This window comes from Bactrocera tryoni, chromosome 4, assembly GCF_016617805.1.
Source record: "Bactrocera tryoni isolate S06 chromosome 4, CSIRO_BtryS06_freeze2, whole genome shotgun sequence".
In the NCBI taxonomy this organism is placed as follows: domain Eukaryota; kingdom Metazoa; phylum Arthropoda; class Insecta; order Diptera; family Tephritidae; genus Bactrocera; species Bactrocera tryoni.
Genome location: NC_052502.1, coordinates 40247174 through 40268890, shown reverse-complemented (window position 1 = coordinate 40268890; position 21717 = coordinate 40247174). Strand labels below are relative to the sequence as shown.

The window sequence follows — 21717 nt, the reverse complement described above, 5'->3', positions numbered from 1 at the left end:
ACTAAATTTTACAAAATAAATAATGGAGTATTCCACCCCATAATCTCCCAAGTCGACTTCCAAAAGTAAGAACGCAACGAACCAGTGATTTTTCAAGGAAAGGCATGCTTAAGTATATTAATACACACAAAATGGGAAGCAATCAGTAGAACAAATATCTTAATGAAACCGCCATCCAGCGGTATCAAAATAATCGATGAAAAAATTTCGGTATTGACGGCAAATAAAGGGCAACACAACAAGAGGTCTAGGTGTTATGCTTACCACGCTTCAACATGCGACAATATTCCACATTTATATCTAAGCGATACGAGTATATTATATGCCGAACTCTAAACGGGCATATCATGCACGGACTACAGGTCTTATGCACTTCGCAGCACTCTAAAACTCGCTAAGAATTAAAAGTTTTCCTCTTTCCGTACTTCGAGTCAAACCACTTTCAACAAGTGGTCCAAGTCATTGCGCAAATCTTTATTAACAACCAGAAATCATTCTTTAAGTCTTATCCTGACACCATTCTCTCTATATCTGCAAACCGAATGTCATGTCAAATGAGTAATAGTACTTATCGTGGAAATCAAGCTGAGGAACTAGAGCCTTTGAGCAATGAAGATGACTTCTGAGTGTAATCTGTGCGCCCGAATTAAACACTTATTCTCCTCTATTCCAAGAAAATTTCGAATTTAGTTTCATTTCAATTTCTAAATTTATCATCTCTATGGGATACCGTTGTCAAGTTCGTCTCCAATTTGCTATATGTGACCTGGTCTACGGAAAGGGGGCTTAGGTGTCAAAAAAAAGGAGAACAATTAATGAGATAACGAGAAACTGACGATTATTTTTAACAGCTTTTCCCAGAAAACTAGTTTTCGCACGTTAGCCCCCTTTTCGTAGACCAGGTCACATATGTATATGTAATCAAATGCTCAGCTAAAACAAGAGAGTATGTACAAGTGGACGTTAATTGAAACGAAACTAATTCGATATTCATAAATAAGTCTGGTATTTATATCCTGAATTTATTCTTAAATAATAAATAAGTTGAATACTCCTACTCCAAGTGTATTAGGAAATATTGATCTCATAAACCGAGGCTCGAAATACAATTCGTTATCAAACATAATTTGATTTGATCTATTTTTAGTGGTATGTACATGCTTGAATACCTTACATAACTGTGTAACTAAGCTTCAAAAATAAATATTGTGATTTCATTCATCAATATACAACAAATTTTCATTTGCAATAAAAATGCTAATATATATTGTGCTACCATTTCACTAGACTCGGTGTCCACTAAACCATGCGCAATTTCTAAGGATATAATTATAACATATAATTCACACAAAAACATATGTACATATGTATATGTATATGGTATGCTTCTTATACCATAGTGACCTTACTTACGAAGTAGTTTCTTAGTTTTTTCAATAGATAGGAGAGGAAATCGATTCAAACAAACTTCATTTTGAAACATTCTATGAAGAAGCCAGTTTTGGACGTGAAGGGTAATATTCTGCTTTAGCTTACATCTTGAGTATTTATGAACCTACTTTCAAAGGTAGGTTAGCTTATTGTGGCTGTTCAAACCCTGCTTATGGTGGGTCAACAGAACTTATTGCATCGGTAGCGACTGAACAAATTTATTCATTGAACGGATTTGAGGTAAAACAAGTAAGAAAGGGCTAAGTTCGGGGGTCACCGAATATTTTATACTCTCGCATTATACGTCATTTACATATTTTTCAAATACCGTATTTGTGTAAAATTTTATTCCGCTATCATCATTGGTTCCTAATGCATATACTATTATACAGAGAAGAAGATGGAAGAAGATGGAATTCAAAATAGCGTTATATTGGAAGAAGGCGTGGTTGTGAACCGATTTCACCCATATTTCGAACATGTCATCAAGGTGTTAAGAAAATATTATATACCGAATTTCATTGAAATCGGTAGAGTAGTTCCTGAGATATGGTTTTTGGTCCATAAGTGGGCGATGCCACGCCCATTTTCAATTTTTCAAAAAAGCCTGGGTGCAGCTCCCTTCTGCCATTTCTTCCGTACAATTTAGTGCTTCTGACGTTTTTTGTTAGTCGGTTCACGCTTTTTTAGTGATTTTCAACATAACCTTTGTATGGGAGGTGGGCGTGGTTATTATCCGATTTCTTCCATATTTGAACTGTATATGGAAATGCCTGAAGGAAACGACTCCATAGAGTTTAGTTGACATAGCTATAGTAGTTTCCGAGATACATATATACAAAAAACTTAGAGGGGGCGGGGCCACGCCCACTTTTCTAAAAACATTACGTCCAAATATGCCACTCCCTAATGCGATTCTTTGTGCTAAATTTCATTTTAATATCTTTATTTATGGCTTATTTATGACACTTTATAGCTTTTAGGTTTTCGCCATTTTGTGGGCGTGGAAGGGGGTCGCTTTTGCCCATCTTCGAACTTAACCTTCTTATGGAGCCAAGAAATACGTGTACAAAGATTCTTCATGATATCTCAATTTTTACTCAAGTTACAGCTTGCACGGACGGACGGACGGACAGACAGACATCCGGATTTCAACTCTACTCGTCACCCTGATCACTTTGGTATATATAACCCTATATCTGACTTTTTTAGTTTTAGGACTTACAAACAACCGTTACGTGAACAAAGCTATTATACTCTCCTTAGGCGTGTAATAAATTGTCAAAATCGGACTTTAACTTTTGCCAAAAATGGGTAAAATCGGCCAAACGTCTTTTAGCCCCCATATATATTACATAAATATTTACGAACTTCCGGTTCACTTTATACCACATCTATTAGTCAATATATAAGGCATCTAAATCAAATTCAGAAAGGATGAATCCACGGCGATACTTTCAAGTTCAATTTCAAGTTTTGTCAACACCAGAAGGTATTTAGCCGACTTGGATATTTGCAAGTCGCAAGAGTAGGAAATGTTCGGTTACACCAGAGCTTAGCCCTTCCTTACTTGTTTCACTTTCGACTTTCAACATGCGGCAATTGGAAGTATTGGGGCTCAAAACTGATGTTTGCGCGCAGACGATAAGAGCCATTAGTTTTTCAGAAAGATAAGCGAGCTTTAATACACACGCGTAAAGTGTATTTACATAGCGCGTCCCTTCCGGTTTAGCTGCTCCTTTAGGAGAATTTCTACTAAGCATGTACATAAATATTTATTAAACTTAGGAATCATTTATTTATGCACACGTATATATATATATATATATATTTGACTTGGATGGCCAGCAGGAAAATTGCAAATAATCCAAGCACTTCGAAATATTGTGAATCACACGTAGAGCAGCGTCGCCAGTTGTAAGCGAACTATGTATGTATATGTAATGATTTGGCTAGGGCACAGTGCTGTGATGAAAACTTTTGAAAACTGATTCGATTTACATTCTAATTGATTCAAATTATTTGTTCATTAACCAAACAATCAGTCACATATTGACAGGTTTCGAACATTATCACATAAATGACATAATTTTATGTGAACACAAGATGTGCGCAATTCACAGTCGATTTCCACTTAGGAAGACTCTTACATTACAGAGCTGATATACATGTAAGTATGTCTGGATATACTCATACAAGTACAAGTTTAAAGTTGGCAGTTGGCATCTCAATTCCACTTAATGTTGAAGATACCCAAATTCTGTTGGATTAAATTGTACATACATATATGTATGTGTATTTATTATCTGTCTGTGTGTAAAAACCAAGCGCAGATGGGTTCTTGCGGAACGTTATCCCAAATCACTGCCCGGCAATCCGTTGCATAATATCCGGTACCACAGCACTTGATTTTGACTAGAATTTAGTGCAAATAATACCATATACAAGCATTAGAGGCTATGTGAGGAGCCCCGCAAAGAAAAATCACTGTTGTCGGTGCTTTTGATTAATGGCTTTTTCTCACAAACAGCCAATAATTTAAATGCCTCCTGAATTTGCAGAATTCTCGGCGTCTGTCAAAATTAATATTTTCACATTTCCTTTTAGCTTCGTCCACTGAAAAGTGTCGGTTGAAAGAAAACAACCATTCAAATGTGTTTTGAGAAGTATGTAAATATTTTGCTCAAACGAAATTGAAATTTTTTCTTCTGGATGTTGACGTTTTGTATATGCCCTGACAGTTGATGGTTCTATTATATGTTAGATATGTGTCAAATAAAGGGGGTCCCAAAATTATCGTAAGATTTAAATTTGTAGTCATTTATATAGTAAAATGTTTACAACACTGAAAAAAAATAAATCAACAGCTGACAGTTAAGGCTTAGTAAAGCGTTATACCAGAGCGCAACGTGTCTTCACTATTGAACAATATTTAAAACTAATAAAAGCTTGCGACCGTATCTCGAAAACCTCATACAAAAAGTGGTCGGAACAGCGTATTAACTTCGCCATAATAATGAAGAGATTTCAAATAGCGGCAAATTTAAATCTTGCGTTAATTTTGAGACATCCTTTAATATTATAGCTATTCAAGCATGCCCAACGATTGGAATTGAAGTGTGCTCTGCGCAATCCACAAAAAGGAGACTCCACAATCTGCGCCAACTACCGTGGGATAAGCCTCCTTAACATCGCGTATAAAGTTCTATCGAGCGTATTGTGTGAAAGATTAAAGCCCATCGTCAACAAACTGATTGGACCTTATAAGTGTGGCTTTAGACCTGGCAAATCAACAACCGACCAGATATTCACCATGTGCCAAATTTTGGAAAAGACCCGTGAAAGGAGAATCGACACACACCACCTCTCTGTCGATTTCAAAGCTGCACTCGACAGCACGAAAAGGAGCTGCCTCAATGCCACGATGTCTGAATTTCGTATCCCCGCAAAACTAATACGGCTGTGTAAACTGACGTTGAGCAACACCAAAAGCTCCGTCAGGATCGGGAAGGACCTCTCCGAGCGGTTCGATACCAAACGAGGTTTCAGATAAGGCGACTTCCTATCGTGCGACTTCTTTAACCTGTTGCTGGAAAAAATAATTCGAGCTGCAGAACTTAACGAACAGATACAATCTTTTATAAGAGTGTACAGCTGCTGGCGTATGCCGATGACATTGATATCATCGGCCTCAACACCCGCGCCGTTAGTTCTGCTTTCTCCAGACTGGACAAGGAAGCAAAGCAAATGGGTTTGGCAGTGAACGAGGGTAAGACGAAATATCTCCTGTCATCAAACAAACAGTCGTCGCACCCGCACTCACGTCACTGTTGACAGTCATAACTTTGAAGTTGTAGATAGTTTCGTATAATTGGGAACCAGTGTAAACACCACCAACAATGTCAGCCTGGAAATCCAACGCAGGATAACTCTTGCCAACAGGTGCTACTTCGGACTGAGTAGGCAATTGAGTAGTAACGTCCTCTCTCGACGAACAAAAACCAAACTCCATAAGTCACTCATCTTGCGTCCCCGTCCTCCTATATGGTGCAAAGGCTTGGACGATGACAACAACTGATGAGTTGACGTTGCGAGTTTTCGAGAGAAAAGTTCTGCGAAAGATTTACGGTCCTTTGCGCGTTAGCCACGGCGAATACCGCAATCGATGGAACGATGAGCTGTATGAGATATATGACGAGATTAACATAGTTCAGCGAATTAAAAGACAGCGTCCGAATGGACGAAAACACTCCAGCTCTGAAAGTATTCGACGCCGTACCCGCCGGGGGAAGCAGAGAAAGAGGAGGGACTCCACTCCGTTGGAAGGACCAGGTAGAGAAGGACCTGGCTATGCTTGGAATATCCAATTGGCGCCAGGAGCGAAAAGAAGAAACGACTGGCGCGCTGTTGTTAACTCGACTTTAATCGCGTAAGCGGTGTCTACGCCAATTAAGAAGAAGAAGATTCATCCAGGCAAAAGTATGGTCACTTTTTTGGATTGGTAGTCTCAGAAACTTAAAAAAAACAAGCTTTGATCCATAAGAAAATTAATACATCCGAATTCCTATGTTCCATTTATGCTTCTCAAACACATTTCATGGAAATTTTTAAGAGTTTCAAGAACGCTATCGTTGCACTTCGCTCCAATTGTCTATGTATTCGCAACAGTGGCAGCAACAACAGGTCAAGAATGGCACCGACGAAACAACGAAGCCTGGGCGCAAATGGGAGGGAAAGCTGCTAAATTGTAAATTGTGAACTTTTAAATTGATTTTGTTTCCCTCGCCAAGAAATTAGTTCCACTTCCCGCATTTTCTTTGGTGATGGTCAGGTTTTGTGCGTTTTATGTACTTACAAAGCTATTTATTTTTGTAGATTATTTATTCGATGTCTTCTTATGACAGGGTCGGCTCGTTTGACAAATGATAATCGACAATTTTCTATTTCAAGTGAAATTCTATTTGAATTACTCTCATTGGTGAAAAAGCCCCGCAGCGACATAGTTTAGTTCAAGGAAGCTTTGCATTCATATATTTATCTGTGGACTTCATTACAACATACCTGTGTATAAGTATGTATGTATATTCTTTTCATTGTAAAATGAGTTTGAAGGGCGACGATTTGAAGTGTCAAGTGGAAATGAAAAATGGAAGTACAGTGATTTTACTGCTAGCTGTGTGGCAGCGCTTAAAGTCAAGTTTTTATTTGCATACATTAACTGGAGTTAGAGCTGAATGTCTTAAGGGTGAAATTGAGAAACGCATGGCGTATGTTTTATTCTTTTCAAGTTTTTCTTGTTGTATAAATATTTAATTTCTCTGTTGGCTTTGCTTTTAAAACATTCGCCTGATTCGTTTTAGTAATCAAAGTAGGGAATGAAGGAAGTCGAATCCCCAATGAATCAAACGAATTCTCTTTAATCAACACACGACGGCGACTCTAAATAAGTTTCTTTTTTTATTCAATATGCAGTTTACCTGGCCTAAATAATGTCAACAATGCGAATTCCCAGTGCTCTGAATAAAAAAATTTACACATAGCTTTCATTCTAAATCAATGAGTATGAGATAATTACTCCTACAGCCTCCTCAACTGGACGAATTACTTTAAATTATTTAGCTGTCCTTAACTGCATGAGAGATACATACCTATGTACACCCAACTCTTTTTTTACACGGTTGAAACTTTTTTTTTGTAAAAAGTCAACGGCGCAAGACCTTTCGGAAAGTAGTCCGATAATTCAAAACTCTATTACCGGACGAAAGTCACTATTGGATAATTTGATGAATATCTCAAGTGATGTTACCGACTTTAGTCCAGTTCATCGCAAACAATTGCCCTTGTTATCAAGTAGCGATGTAAATATGAGCAAAAAAAGTAAGACTTTGCATATAATTTTAAAATTCTAAGTTTATTGGCCCCAACACACTTGTGCCAACGTTTTTTCTTCAATCTTCGAAACAGTTGCTAAAGTCAATGGAATGGCCTGCAATGCTCATAGCAATTCACGTTTAATGTCTTCAAATGACTCAATCAGGTGAATGTGGTATGATATTGATTAAGAACTTGGCGAAAAACTCACGAAGAATCAATGCTGTATGCGACGGTGCATGCTCGTTGTTAAACAAAAATTAGAAGTGTTGGCCCATAATTCCGGCTACACATAACGCATACTCGTAGCACTTAATATCTAGTATTACTTGTTGACAGTTTGGCCGGTCGGAGGGAATCCGGAGTGCACCACACCTCGACAATCGAAGAAACCTTGAATTTTGACCTGCTTTAGTGTTTTTTCGGATTTGGCTCACCTTTGCCACGATATTTGTCCAATTGATCATCTATTTCCGGGTCATAAGCAATGATCTAAGGCTCATCGCCAGTAATAATACGGTCCATTACATCTTAGTATTCGGAAAGCATTGTTTCACAGACGTTAACGCGATGCTGGTTTTCGAAAATATTTAGTAATTTTGAATCTAAGCTTTCACTTTTTTTTTAGACCCAAATGATCTTCGAAAATGGTTTTCACTTCATCCTTCCGGTTCTCAAGCACAAATTCCTTTATTTTATTGACGTTCTGATCATCAGTTGATGTTGATAGCCGTCTTGGACGTGGAGATCGTTTACGCGTTCTCGACTCTCTTTGAATAATTTGTACCAATCAAAAACACTTGCTCGTGACAAACAATTATCACCGACGGCCTTTTTCAAAATTTTTAATGTTTTGGCACCGGAAACTTTATTCCGCACACAAAATTTAATCTAAGTTCTTTCTTGAATAATTTCACTCAACGTAAAAATCGCCGAATGCACTTTATGTAATTCAGAAAGACAAGCGCATAAACACTAATGATTATTTTGATGTGACATATAGCAGATAGTCCTACCTAGAAAACAATATTTCTGCAAATGGGTTTTCGTCGAAATTTAAATTAAAAAGTCTTACAATTTTTTGCCCAGGGATATTTCGGGAATTGGTCGGAGCATTTGTAAAAATCAATATTTGGTGCAGACCGTGAACAGTGCCTGATTTTATATCTTTATATGTATCCCGTGAAAAGTCAGAGAATTTATTTTAACGACACCTTTCAAATTAAGATACACTTTTAACTAGATTTCAATTTCTTCCAGTAGTTTTAAATTCCGTAACATAGCATTGTGCCCATGTATGTTAATTTGCTTCCGCTATACGCCTTCGTAGATTGTAGTTCTTTAAATTCTCTCAATGAAAAAGTTTCATTAATTTGTAATTTAGAAGATAATGGCTTAATGATTAACTCCACAACAATGGCTTTTTTAGTTCAGCACAATTCCTGCGCCATTTCACTTAATCTTTTTCTCAAAGCGTGCTTTTGTGTTTGCTAACAACAACATACACGATTAATGCGAAGCTTTCATTTGTAATAGTATCGATAGAAATCCACAAAGAGTTCAGATTTCAACATCAAAGACATTATATCTTGAACAAGTTGAAAAAGTTGGAAAAAAGGGCAAAAGATTTATTTATGACGGCCGAAGACACAAGGGTGATGAAAATTCCAATAAAATGTCATTATTCAGCAAATATAACACAAATTGAATTTGCGAATTTTGTCCAAAAAGTATCAAAAGTTTACAAACAATACGGTCCGGTTCTTTTTAGTTTCGTTCCCACAAACTTAGTAGCTTTCAGTGCTAAGATATTGGTATAAACTTGAGAATGTGCGTCTCAACGAACATGTATGTGCGTGTAAGTGTTGTCATTCAACCCACGAATACCCATATTCGCAAGGAGGTGGCGCATCCATTGACTTTCTCTGAATTTATACCGTAGAAATCACAACAATATGTCGCAGTTGCCCGAAATCGCCCGGCCAACATGACCAAATTTCAATTAGATGGCATCTGTTGGCTCGGAAGGGCCACCAAAACAAGTACAGAGCGGCATAGACAAACTACTTTGGTACAAAAGCCAACGAAGTAATGGCGGGCTGCACGACAGTCATTGCCGAGATACATGTGGGTATGTATGTATGTACACACACAGTTGTGCTTTTCTTACAATCAGTTTTATATTATATATAATATGTGTCTCATACAAATGTGGGACAAATACTCTTACATATTTATTACAGTGTTAATGTTTTCAGGCACTGCAGGAAATTCTACGTTAGGGAGTGGCTAATCGAAAAGATTCGCAGCACTGAACGAACGGTCTAAAAATAGATATTTGGTCGGCTATTTGACAGTTCAGAAAACAGATATGAGACTTTACGAATATTGAATTAAAACTGTAGAAGACACTGGGTAATTTTCTCTGCGTGAGATTTAAATGTTTGTACAACAACAAATTTTATATGCAAGTTTGACTGTAAAATGTCATTTAAGCGAGTACGAAGTATTATGAATTGAAAATATGTAAAAGAAAACTTGGTAACATTCAAAAAAGATAAGACGATTTAAATGAAGAAATCACATACTTTGCTGTATTGAATCAACTCTCTAAGTTAATTGCTTTATTAGAATGGAAATTTGTGGAGAAACGAGCAGCGATTCGATGATATCCAATATCGCTCGTACACTATTTGACTAAGTAAATTGACTTTGTCGGGAAATCTTAAATATAATTTTCACATTTAAACAACAATAACAGTGTCCAAGTTAATATGCCGATTCATGACAGCCTTCACTCTCAACTGTCAGTTTTTCTTGCAGGGATTTTATACATTAATATCTTGTCTACACGTATGGATGACGAGTCTAAAAATGGACAGCCGGTTAGATGAACGTTCTTATGTTTTACACTGATTAGATGAGTTTTGAAATTGGCCAAAAGAAAACACAAATCTACCTGAACACATTCGAACATACAGTGAAATTAGGCTTTTCATTGAGGTCAGTATATTTTGCAAAATTCTCTAAAGCGCTCAGCGTTCTTGATTGGAACGTGGTCGATTTTAAAATTTCATGCAATTACAACTTTATTTTTTGATGGACAGAAAGAAAACACCGAATTTCTGACGTTAAAATGCTAAACATTACTGCCAAATTTTGTTGTTGACTTTTTTAATATTAATTCGTTTAAAATTTTTCCAAACCTAAAGCAATATTTCATATTTTGGTTTCAGGAAAAATAACATTTTTTACAGAAATTATAATTACTTTTTTAATGAAGACAATCACAAGAAAAATATTTAACAAGTTACAATAGAATAAATGAAATGAAAGAATTTTTTTATCTCTAGCGGGTTAGCCTGAAATAATTCTAAAACTCTGAGATGAAGGAGGAGTTAAATTATTATAGCAATGATAAAGTCGTTCTAACTCCCTTCATGCAAAATTCTTAAATTTGTTTTTATTGACGATTTAGTAAAATGTTTCTTTACGTTTCACAAGTTTCAACAGAAAGAGTTGCCATCCTAATGACTACTATTGAGCATATACAAGGTGCGTTCCAAAGTAAAAAGGACTTAAAAAAACACAGCAAAAGGTTTTTTCGGCAAAATCAATTTATTTTATTTAAAATAGTCTCCTTCTGCTTCAATACAGCTTTTTGCACGGTCCAAAAGCATGTCGAACGAGTGTTTTAGCGCGTTGGGCGGTATAGCCGCCAGTATGCCGGTGCAAGGCTTTTGAATGGCCTGAAAGCCTGGAATGGTCTGCTTAAAGCTTTCCTTTCATGGGCAAATGCATTTTTCCGAAAAGGAAGAAGTCACGCGGTGCCATATCAGGTGAATACGGGGAGTGGTTAATGGTTAAAATGTGATTTTTGGTCAAATAATCGGTCACAAGCGTCGATCGAATGTTGGATTGTGAGCAATTTTTGGTCGTCAGTCAATTTGTGCGGAACAAACCGTGCACACACCTTTCGTAAGCTCGTTTTGAAGATGTTCAATTCCATTTCCATGAAGTTCAATGATGATTTCGGCTAATTTTTGATGATATCACGCACAGTTTCGATGGAATTTCCGGTGATCACGGATTTTGATTGGCCCACATGTTGATCGTCATTTATGTCTTCACGACCACTTTGAAAACGTTGAAACCACTCGTGCCCTTTTGCTACGGGATAGACAATCAACGCCATAAACTTGTTTCATCAATTGAAACGTTTTGGTAAAAGTTTTACCAATTTTAAAACAAGATTTAATCTTGGCTCTTTGTTCGGAGCTCATTTTCGCACCGATAACACAAACATACTGACACTTAAAACGCAATAACTTCACTTCCATTCTATGAAATGTCATGAAATTCTCTTTGGACAATCGATAAAGATAGCAGATTCTAACGCACTGATTCGACATATAGATGGCGCCAGCAGAGGGCGCTATATTCAAAAAGTCCTGTTTACTTTGGAATTCACCTTGTATGTAATTATATCGATGAGGCGTATCAAGGCGTGGCATAACTCGATTATTATTCCATTATTCCAATATTCCGAACTTGCGTCGGAAAGCTAATATTCTTGTGGATCTTTTTCAGTATATTTATGTATTTTTTTAAGCGTAAGCAACAAGAATCTTTTTCCTCAAATATGTCGGACTTTGTTCCTGAGAAAATATTTTTGAGAGGAGTTCTTCTTCATTAGTTTAAGCAAAGCAAAAGATCATATGTGGGACCTAGTTACAAGCTTCTAGTCTAGACCTGTTTCCTTTTGACTACCATTTGTTCCGGTCGATGCAGAACATCCTTGCTTTTTTCTTAAATAACCATTCACAAATTAGCAAATGTTAAATTTCAAAAGAAATCACTGTTTATAATTTTATAATAAAGTATATGATTTAAATACATGTATTCAAGCGAATTTATGAAAGTAATTAAACAAATAGGATTTTTGATATTTTTATTGCTTGCATTTATTTATACACCTACACAGATTTTAGACTCGATTTCAGCAGTGTCGGTGAGCAATCAAATTGCATTTGATAAAAATTCCGCAAATTCCTGATATCGCCATCTTTTTGTGAAAACGTTCAAGCTATAAATTTTAAATTGCAATTAATTAGTCTGAATTCTTTATAAAAAGTCCAAAATCACTTGCAATAAACACGAACTATTTTTTGCGGACGATTAAAAAGTTAATTTGCAACAACTGTGTGTGTATGTGTGTGTGTGTCCTAACGCTAGAAAAACTAAGATTTCCAATTAATTTGTTAATTTAGAAATTATTACTTGTGTGTTTATGTATTATTCAGAAAGCACCGAATTGGAATTTCGCCACGTTTGCTTCTGTGAAATTATTATGAGCTGAAACATTTCTCTGCTTTGAGTCGCTAAAGATTTGTTTATTTATGATAATTTGATAATTAATTATCTGCTTAACTATTGCGGGAAATTGGAAATTAGCACTTTATGAAAATATCTATATCTCTCCACTTCAGGAGCTCCCCAGGGTAGTTGTGATATTTTCCCCTTCAACAATCTTCTACTGAGGATAGTTTCATATTTACAAACTTTAAAATCCCGTCAATTCTGTTTTTTTGTAATCTGCTTAATTAGTCCAAATCTGTGGTTAAAATATAATATATTAGTTATTTTTTATTCAATGATGTTTTACTTCAAGCTCTCATATTTCATGTCGCTGATTGTAATGCTTTATACGTAGTCCTTACAGCAAGTTATTCTTTGTACAGTACGCTTACATTCTCTACTTATGGTAATCTCTGGTCTGGTCTCAATTCCATTCGCTAATTTGCAGTCATTTTACATACTTATGTTATGTTCAGCTGTCGAACGCTGCAGACCCAGTCCTCTATTACCGTTCAAATTGTTTAATAAATGATTGCTTTGTAAAGTTTATCAAAGACCCAAATAAGTACATCATATATTAAGAATCAATTTATTTAATGGTTTTCTTTTTATAAAGAAATAATAATCACTGCTCTGTAAACCTACATCTCGGCATGTTTCTTTGAAAGTAAAAAGGATGAATATAATCTGGTCGTTAGCAGTTTAGTTTAGGTTAAAGGTAACTATTCAATTATACAATTGAAAAGCATGTTGAACGCCAGTAGATTAAAAATCATCAAATAATCCTAAATCTAATAAAAAACTATGTCTGATTATGATTGAGGATACTTTTATTTATCTAAGTATAACTATATTCGTGCCCCTTTTTATAGCGTTGCAAGAGTGTTGCCACAGAATATATTAGTTGTATGCCGTCCGCTGTGACTTGACTAAAAATTAAGATATTTTTATGAAACTTGGTAAAGAAGTGAGGACGAGTTCGTAGATGATGCCATAACTACATAAGCCGTAAATTAAGATATAGAACTCAAATTGGGACTTGAGAAAAAGGACACATCTTTCTGTTAATAATACTATATGTACATATATCCTTAATCCGATCCTTTGGTTGACAATAAACAAATTTTATTGAAAATGATTCTGTTTAGTTCAACAATAAAATACTTTTGACCTGAATCATTTTCCCGGATTTGATGCCCGCAAGTTGAAGAATATGAAATGACGGTTACAACCGAGCTTATCCCTTCCTTACTTCTTTTAGTTTGAACATTAATTTAAGAAAAACATTTGAATAATATTATCAGGGTATTGCCCATGTCAAGCTTTAAAATTTTCCCATCATTCTGACAATTTGCGGATCTCCTCCAAAAGAGTTGTGCGGGCTTGGCGACTAAGGATGAATCAAACCAATTCTGGCGTTCTACAAAAACGACCTGAACAAAAGGCAGCCAGAAGGGGTAAGGTCTGGTCTATAAGGCGTGGGAAGTACTTCCCAGCCACTATTTTTATACCCTCAACAGGGTATATTAAGCTTGTCACGAAGTTTGTAAGACCCAGAAGGAATCGTCGGAGACCCTATAAAGTATATATATAAATGATCAGTATGTCGAGCTGAGTCGATTTAGCCATGTCCGTCTGTCTGTCTGTCTGTATATATACGAACTAGTCCCTCAGTTTTAAAGATATCGTTTTGAAATTTTGCAAACGTCATTTTCTCTTCAAGACGCTGCTCATTTGTCGGAACGGCCGATATCGGACCACTATAACATATAGCTGCCATACAAACTGAACGATCGGAATCAAGTTCTTGTTCACATTTGACAAGATATATTCACGAAATTTGGTATATGTTATTTTCTAAGGCAACAATTTATTCTCTAAAAAACTTGTTTAGAACAGATTACTATAGCATATAGCTTCCATACAAACTGAACACATATGTAGTTACTAACAGAAATGCACCTGTGAAGGGTATTTAGCTTCGGTGCAACCGAAGTTAACGTTTTTTCTTGTCCAAATTGTTTTCGCCGATCTGGCAACCTGAGGCTGAGCGCTTTCATGATGAAAAACTATTGCCTAATGTCTAGTCACAAATTCTGAGTGTTTTTCGGCACACGCTCGCATCAATTTGCTTAGTTGTTGTCGGTAGTTTTCCTTATTGTTGGTTTCGGTCGGTTTTATAAACTCATAATACCGGACCACCAAATACACAGCATTACCTTGGCATTATGGATATTCGGCTTTGGCGTTGATTTGGATAATTGTGGTTATGAAAACATTTTTCGTCACCAGTCACAAGCAGATCAAGGCCGGTCTGTCTATATAGGCAAGTTAGGCAATTGCCATGGGCGCAAGAATTTTGGGCGGCATTTTGGCTAACGTTCTTTACATATTTTATTTCAATAAATACAAACAAAAAAATCAAATTTACTTTATTTATTTAATTTGTAATGTATGTATCACATCTAAAACTAATCGAGATCGATATAATCACTTAATTAATTAAACCAATGATAATATAGAATTTGAGAATAATGCTTTTGAGAATAATGCTTCTTTTAAAAGGTATTTTATCTTTTTCATCTATCGTCTGCCAGTATTTCCACAAGATAGCTGCCTTGATTCACCTGCACTTCCAAGTCCTTGAAGACAACTTTCGTCGGCTGTACTTCAAAAGATTTCCTAAAATTAATTCCTTCGCTAAATTTCTTCACCAAACAAAAAGGGATATATGTATACTTAGCGCCAAAAAGCACGAGTTTCTTAAACACGGAAGTTGGCTAGCCGCTGGTGGCATGCATAACTAATTATAATATCTGCTCTTGTTACTTACCCTGTGCACAAACTGGAATGCGGAGCTGAGCCATCATAACGGTGTAAGTTTAACCTTGACTCGATTCATACAAACACATTTTTTACTATTTGCATTCTTATATATGTATATGTATGTATATATTGGTACTGCTACTACTACTTGGTATATTCTCCGTAATACTTTTTGCTTGGAATTTTTTTGATTTTCAAGTTAATGAAAGACTTTGTCTTCGCCGCTACTGTCACAGCTTAGTTTGCACTGCACTCACGAAAAACTTAAGAAGAACTCTTACATGAATTATGTGGGTGTATGCAATTTCATGTGTGTTTGTATGTATGCGAAAGCACGCGTGTGCATTTGTAGATCTTTGGCGGTGCACGTCTGCAGTAAAAGTGTTTATGCCATTTCTGTTTAATTAGTTTTTAAATGGAACCAGAAGCGAAATGTGAGCGTATTAAGACCGCAAACATGACGGTATCAGCATCACGGCGAAATGAGCACCGTTGCTGCTCTTTGTGTTCGCCGCTTTGCTGATACCCAGCAGCTTGATTGGTAGCACCTGCATTTTGGAAACTGTTACGCGCCGAGTTGCTATCCGAATCACGCACGCACAGTTGGCATTTTTGCAAACACACACAAGCACGTGATATGTCAAAGTTAAATGTATGTATGTTTGTATAGGTGTGGGTGGCACAGGTGCAGTTGGAAAGCTGAGATTTGGAAACAGATGTGTATATAAAAGCTTAGGAACACTGGCATTTCGAGTTCTCACACGAAATTGTTCTCACACGAAATTATAACATACAAGTAAATATATTCAAATTTATTTTCAACTTATGTTTTAATGAATGATGCTAAGAGTCATTTCGAGACAAAAAAAAACAACACCGCCAGGCGGATGAGCAAAAATTAACTCCAAAATATGTGCCAAAACGCCAGCACTCATATTCAATTCCCTTACTTGGAATTGCTACATAGATATCTATGCAATGCAGCACCCATTTTCCAGTGGGTATTTATGTGTGTAAGAAAATACCATATGATGGTGAATCTTGGGTTTTACATGCATTAAATGCCGTGCTGCGAAGCTTTTCAGTCTTTGAACAGTTCGTCGAACGAAATTGCAACGAAGCTCGTGCTGCGATTCAATGTTAAAGAGATTTGCATAAAAGGTTCATAATATATATTATCCAATAATGGTCCGAGCCTAAGTTTTGCATGCTCCACATTCTAATACTCTTCCGAAGCTACAACAGTTGACCAGAATAAAAAATTGCTATAAGCAGTTTCTTCCATAAATTTAGTTTTTTTTTTATTGTATTTAATTTAAGATTTTCTACGTCAGCGTAGAGTAAGCATTGGCAACTATGTATTTGGCCTTACTTATATTTCTTCTATGTAATTACTCGTACCAAACTTACAAAAATCTTGACAAATAAGCCGCCAAACAGCAGTGTCGACTAAAATGGATAGGGTTGGCAAAGAATTTACTTCCTTAGATACTGAAACATAGCGACGAATTCAGAGATTAAGCATTTTGATTTAACAAAATTCCGACGGCAAGACAACCAGAAAGGATGTGTAGCAGAAATGTTTGACGAATAGGCGGAAGTGGTAAGCCGCTGGAGATAAGTGAATCACCAGGCAACTGAAGGTAAATTAACCAAAGAGTAGTATTTTAAACTGAGAACAAACCACAAAAAAGAGTAGCACTTAATGTACATACATATATGAAGTAATGTTTCAAAGCGATGCTTGATAAGCACTATTATTATTACCTAATTAATTAACCCAATTTATAGTTGGCTGTAGACAAAGGCTGAAATTAAGATTGAAACACTTTAACTGAAGTTAAACAGAGTGGAATACGTCGGTAGTCAATAACTGTATTCAGTAATGACAAACCATGCTTTCTAAAATAACTTTATAGATGAGCAAAAACTAATTAGTTATGTGGCAAATTATTTCATTTAATTTCTCATTATTTTCCAATTAAAAAGACTTATGTTTATATTTAAGTGCGAATTGAATACAGCTAGTTCAGCAGGCTTTGACATTTCATTCAAATTTTATTCCCTTAAGATTTTCTTTCCGAATTGCAATTTTGTGGCGCAAACATTGGATAAAACAGGAAGCGAATTTCATACAAACGCCAAACTGATACCTAAAAGTTACCTTCTCTTCTTTTTCCGACTTATTTAATGTTTTAGAAGCTTAGAGCTGCCAATGTGAAAACGTCTTCTAACCAGTTGACTTTAATTATCGCCATTATTATTGTGGAAAACATATTTCATTAATAGCTAGCAAACTATTTGTAGTCAGTATGAGTTGTTATTACCACCAGAAGAAGCATAATAGGGCCGCTCTACAGCAATCTTGTCAAATTTTCCTTTAAAATAGAGGATATAACGTTCAGCCGTGCGTTCATACTGCGAACAAAAACAAATTGAACAGTGTACCAGATTTACGTTTTCCATATGCACGCCACCGCAAAGTGAGCGGGTTCGCCTAATAATTAAGTCGACACTGTCATATTCGCCACAACTATTTACGCTCTAACGCTTCTCGGTTAGCTTTCATTTGTCTTGGTTGTGTATTCAGCTGTTTTGCTTAGCATTGGTTTGCACTTAATGGGCAACGACCATAAAAGTTGAAGATTGCGGCGGTTGTGGCCGTTCCATGAAAGCGCGAAAAGTTGAAGCCGTTCGCAAGGGCAAGGATAAACAACACAGCAACACAAGCGAAAGTAAATAGCCATAAATTGAACAGCGTTTAATGCTAAGCGGGCATTTGGTGAATAGCAGCAAATTTAAGAGCAATCAAATTGGTTGCAGCTAATAAAAAAGAAGCATTAAGACACAAGGTTTCATATATTTTTAGTATGCTCAGTGGTAGCTATCGGAACTGCTGAACTATATCGACGCTTATTTATCTATGCTTAACAATTAAAGGGGTCCGACACCTTAAAGTGTGCAATCCGCCGCCACAGTCACGCAAAAGTCGTCGCTTTGTGCGCAGCGAACACACCCAGTCACTTGTTACTCATACGCACCCCCTGGCACACAGCGCGGCTCGCGGGCAGGGGTATTGCCCTGACAGAAGTATGCGAATGTTGATTACCGAAAGCTGTTGAATGTGGCATGCATCAACACATAAACAAGCGACTTTACTATGTGGGAGGGGCCACTTTTATACATGCATGTGTACGTATGTATGTCGTTATATGTACATGATTGTGTGTGTCACCAAGGAATGTTTGTCAGTGTGTGCGGCAAGAGCGTTTAATTGTAATTCTGAATACACTCCCCGCCACTCAAAGTTGGGGGCTCAAATCAACAGGATATCGCAGGGCGCACACACTCACATACACACACACATACGTGCTTGGGTATGTGTATACAAATGGGAATTTCGCCAAACCATTCGTACTCATTTGTACATTGGCACACACACACACAGGCAAGTGCACATGCTTATCTGTTGATTGTATCGGTATCTGCGCGCAGTCTTCTGAGGGCTTTTGTTTGTATTCTATTTTTGTCGCTCATTTGCCGCATTAACACATCGCATGGAGAATTTTGCAAGTAAGTAATCTCTGGCTGCTGGAATTGAGCCACCAATGCGCTGTCAGCATGCCGTTCCCTAGAGTATGGGTGTGTATGTGTGCGTGCATCTGATTAAAGGATAAATGTGTAAGAAATTATTTGCTCAGACAACAATATGCATGTGTGGGTATTTTATCATATGTTGGCATGTATGTGTATGTGTGAGAAAGTGTTGGTGAACCTCATGGCTGGAGCTGATATTAATTTAATTAGACAATTAGCACGATTCGCCACTAATTTACCACTTGGTCCTTATACTAAGGCAGCATTTGTCGAACGCGGTAAATCAAGGTACACACAAACATTCACGTAAAAAACACGAAGCATCTTTGCGTCTGATATCTTCGCACGAGTCTCATGCATTGCTCTGCGATGATTTTGTTTTTCTACTGAACTATTTAACTTCGTACTACTTTCACTTTTAACTACTGTTTCAAACACATTTTTCTGTTCGGTTTGATGCACTCCCTGCACACAACCCACAACTTTTATAAAGGCACCACCCTTCGGTCGGCCAAATAGTTGTGCTATTTGCTTTATTTAATGTATATTTTAGGCATCGCGGCGCGAATTTTTCACCATCCTGAAGTTTTTGAATGCCGTTAAAGCGTGCGAGCACTTCCAGATTTCGTAACCGACTGCCGCGACACAGCCAAGTGCTGCGCAACATTTCGTATGTATCAGGTGGCTTCGGAGATCCACCCGATTCGGCAAGCCGCTACCGCCGCTCGCAGCAACAAAGCATTCCACAGCCATACGTAGCTTCGGGTGCTCGCCGACAATGCGCTCATTAACCTGCTGTGCCAAGTTCCACAAGCTTTTCGAACAAAATTCGCCGAAAGTCGAACATACGACTTCAGTATGCTGCTTATGCCGCTCAATCATTACTCTGTTTTTAACGTTGCAAGTACCTATACACTCGTGTATATACAAATAGGAGATGTACACCATAACGTTCGTTTTGTGCTCCTGTCCAATGCTCGGGTCTTCGTGCGTAAATGAGGATATTTGTGCGTACGCATGTGCTTACGGTCATCCCTCGCATTCGCTCTCTCAGTCATCTGTTTGATTCGCCGTGTCCGGCAATCCTAGACAGGCTGGCGCTTTTGTGCCTAGTCAAGATGTCGTCGTGCCATATATTCGCTGATAAGAATTCGCTACCTACAAATTTATGTCTGCATTGTAGTTGTTGCAAAATTAAACGCAGTTATTCTCTTTAGAATAAATACTTACCGTTATTTTGTGGATTGCATTTGAAGTTACGCTCTTTCCCGATGCTCTGCAAGCATTCATGGCTTCTGGTCTAACAAATCTTAATTTCAATTTGATTTAAACGTTGTTGTGTGAACTTCAAATCAAGGGCACGAGTACCTCATAGCTTTAACAAACAAAAAATACCACAAATAAACTTAAAATGTGATTTTGAATCGAAGTATGTAAATGTCCGACATAAACAACAAAGACAGAGCAATTAAGGAGTTTTTATTTCTGACATAATACTCATGTGAATTTTTAAAATGTTATCCTTAGCGCAGGAAATGCTGTTACTCCGCTTCCAACTTCTTACTTTAACATATGCTTTTATAATTCTTCTTCTATTACGAGTTTCACCGGTTGCTCCATTTTTTTTTTAACTTAACGGTTCAATCTGTGGTAGAAGGATGACTGAATAGTGATATACTTGTACATACAGAGTCGGACGAAATATATTGGACTCATATCTATTAATTACATTATCATCTCCTATTCTCGCAATTATCATTTTAAAGAATAATTATTTATTTAATGAAAACATACAAAGCCTTAGAAATTATTTGACACCATGCCATTTATATGAAAAAAATTAAACATATTCATAATATTAATATTTTATTTTATTGGAATAATAATTGTTATTTAATATTTTATAGCATAACCATTATTTGTTATTACTTCACTGCATCTATTTGGCATAGAAGCTATAATATTGTCAATAACTACTTGTGGAATGTTTAACCAGGCTTGTTTTGCAGGTTCGAACAATTTGTTTTTATTTCCATTCACTCCTTCTCTGTCTATCCCTCTGTAATTTCGACGTCTGCTTTAGGTCGTTGTCGTGTTGAAGCGACCATGAAAGTGGCATATTCCAATCGGCATGGGGAAGCATCACGTTCCAAGAATATTATTTATATAAATCGAGCCATTGATTCGATGAAGAGGTTCAACACCAAACCCGGAAAAACATCCCCATACTATATTGCCAGCAAGGTATACGTAGGTTGCTATATTTATTTCTGGCCTAATAATGTAAAGAGGCATATTTATCAACGAAAATGTTTTTTTTTTTAATTTTTTTTTGTCGATTGCTGTTTTGTTTCGGGATCATACGTATAGATCCATGATTCGTCACCTGTGACGATCTTATAAACGTTTTTTGAAGCACCGCGATCGTATTTTTTCAGCATTTCTTTACACCAATCCACACGAGCTTTTTTTTGAGCCATTGTCAAATTGTGCGGGATCCAACGAGAACAAACCTTTTTTACGGCCAGGTGTTCCTGCAATAGCGAATGTATGCTGGTGGAAGAAATGCATAGACATGCCTCTATCTGAAGGTATGTTACATGACGGTCTTGCATTATCAGTTCACGTACGGCA

The 21717-nt window shown here is 36.8% G+C and overlaps 1 pseudogene; it reads right to left on the bottom strand.

The window, feature by feature from the left end:
• The window catches only part of LOC120773851, a 328959-nt pseudogene extending 309259 nt beyond the window's left edge, over positions 1–19700 (bottom strand).
• Positions 19701–21717: the final 2017 nt, after the last annotated feature.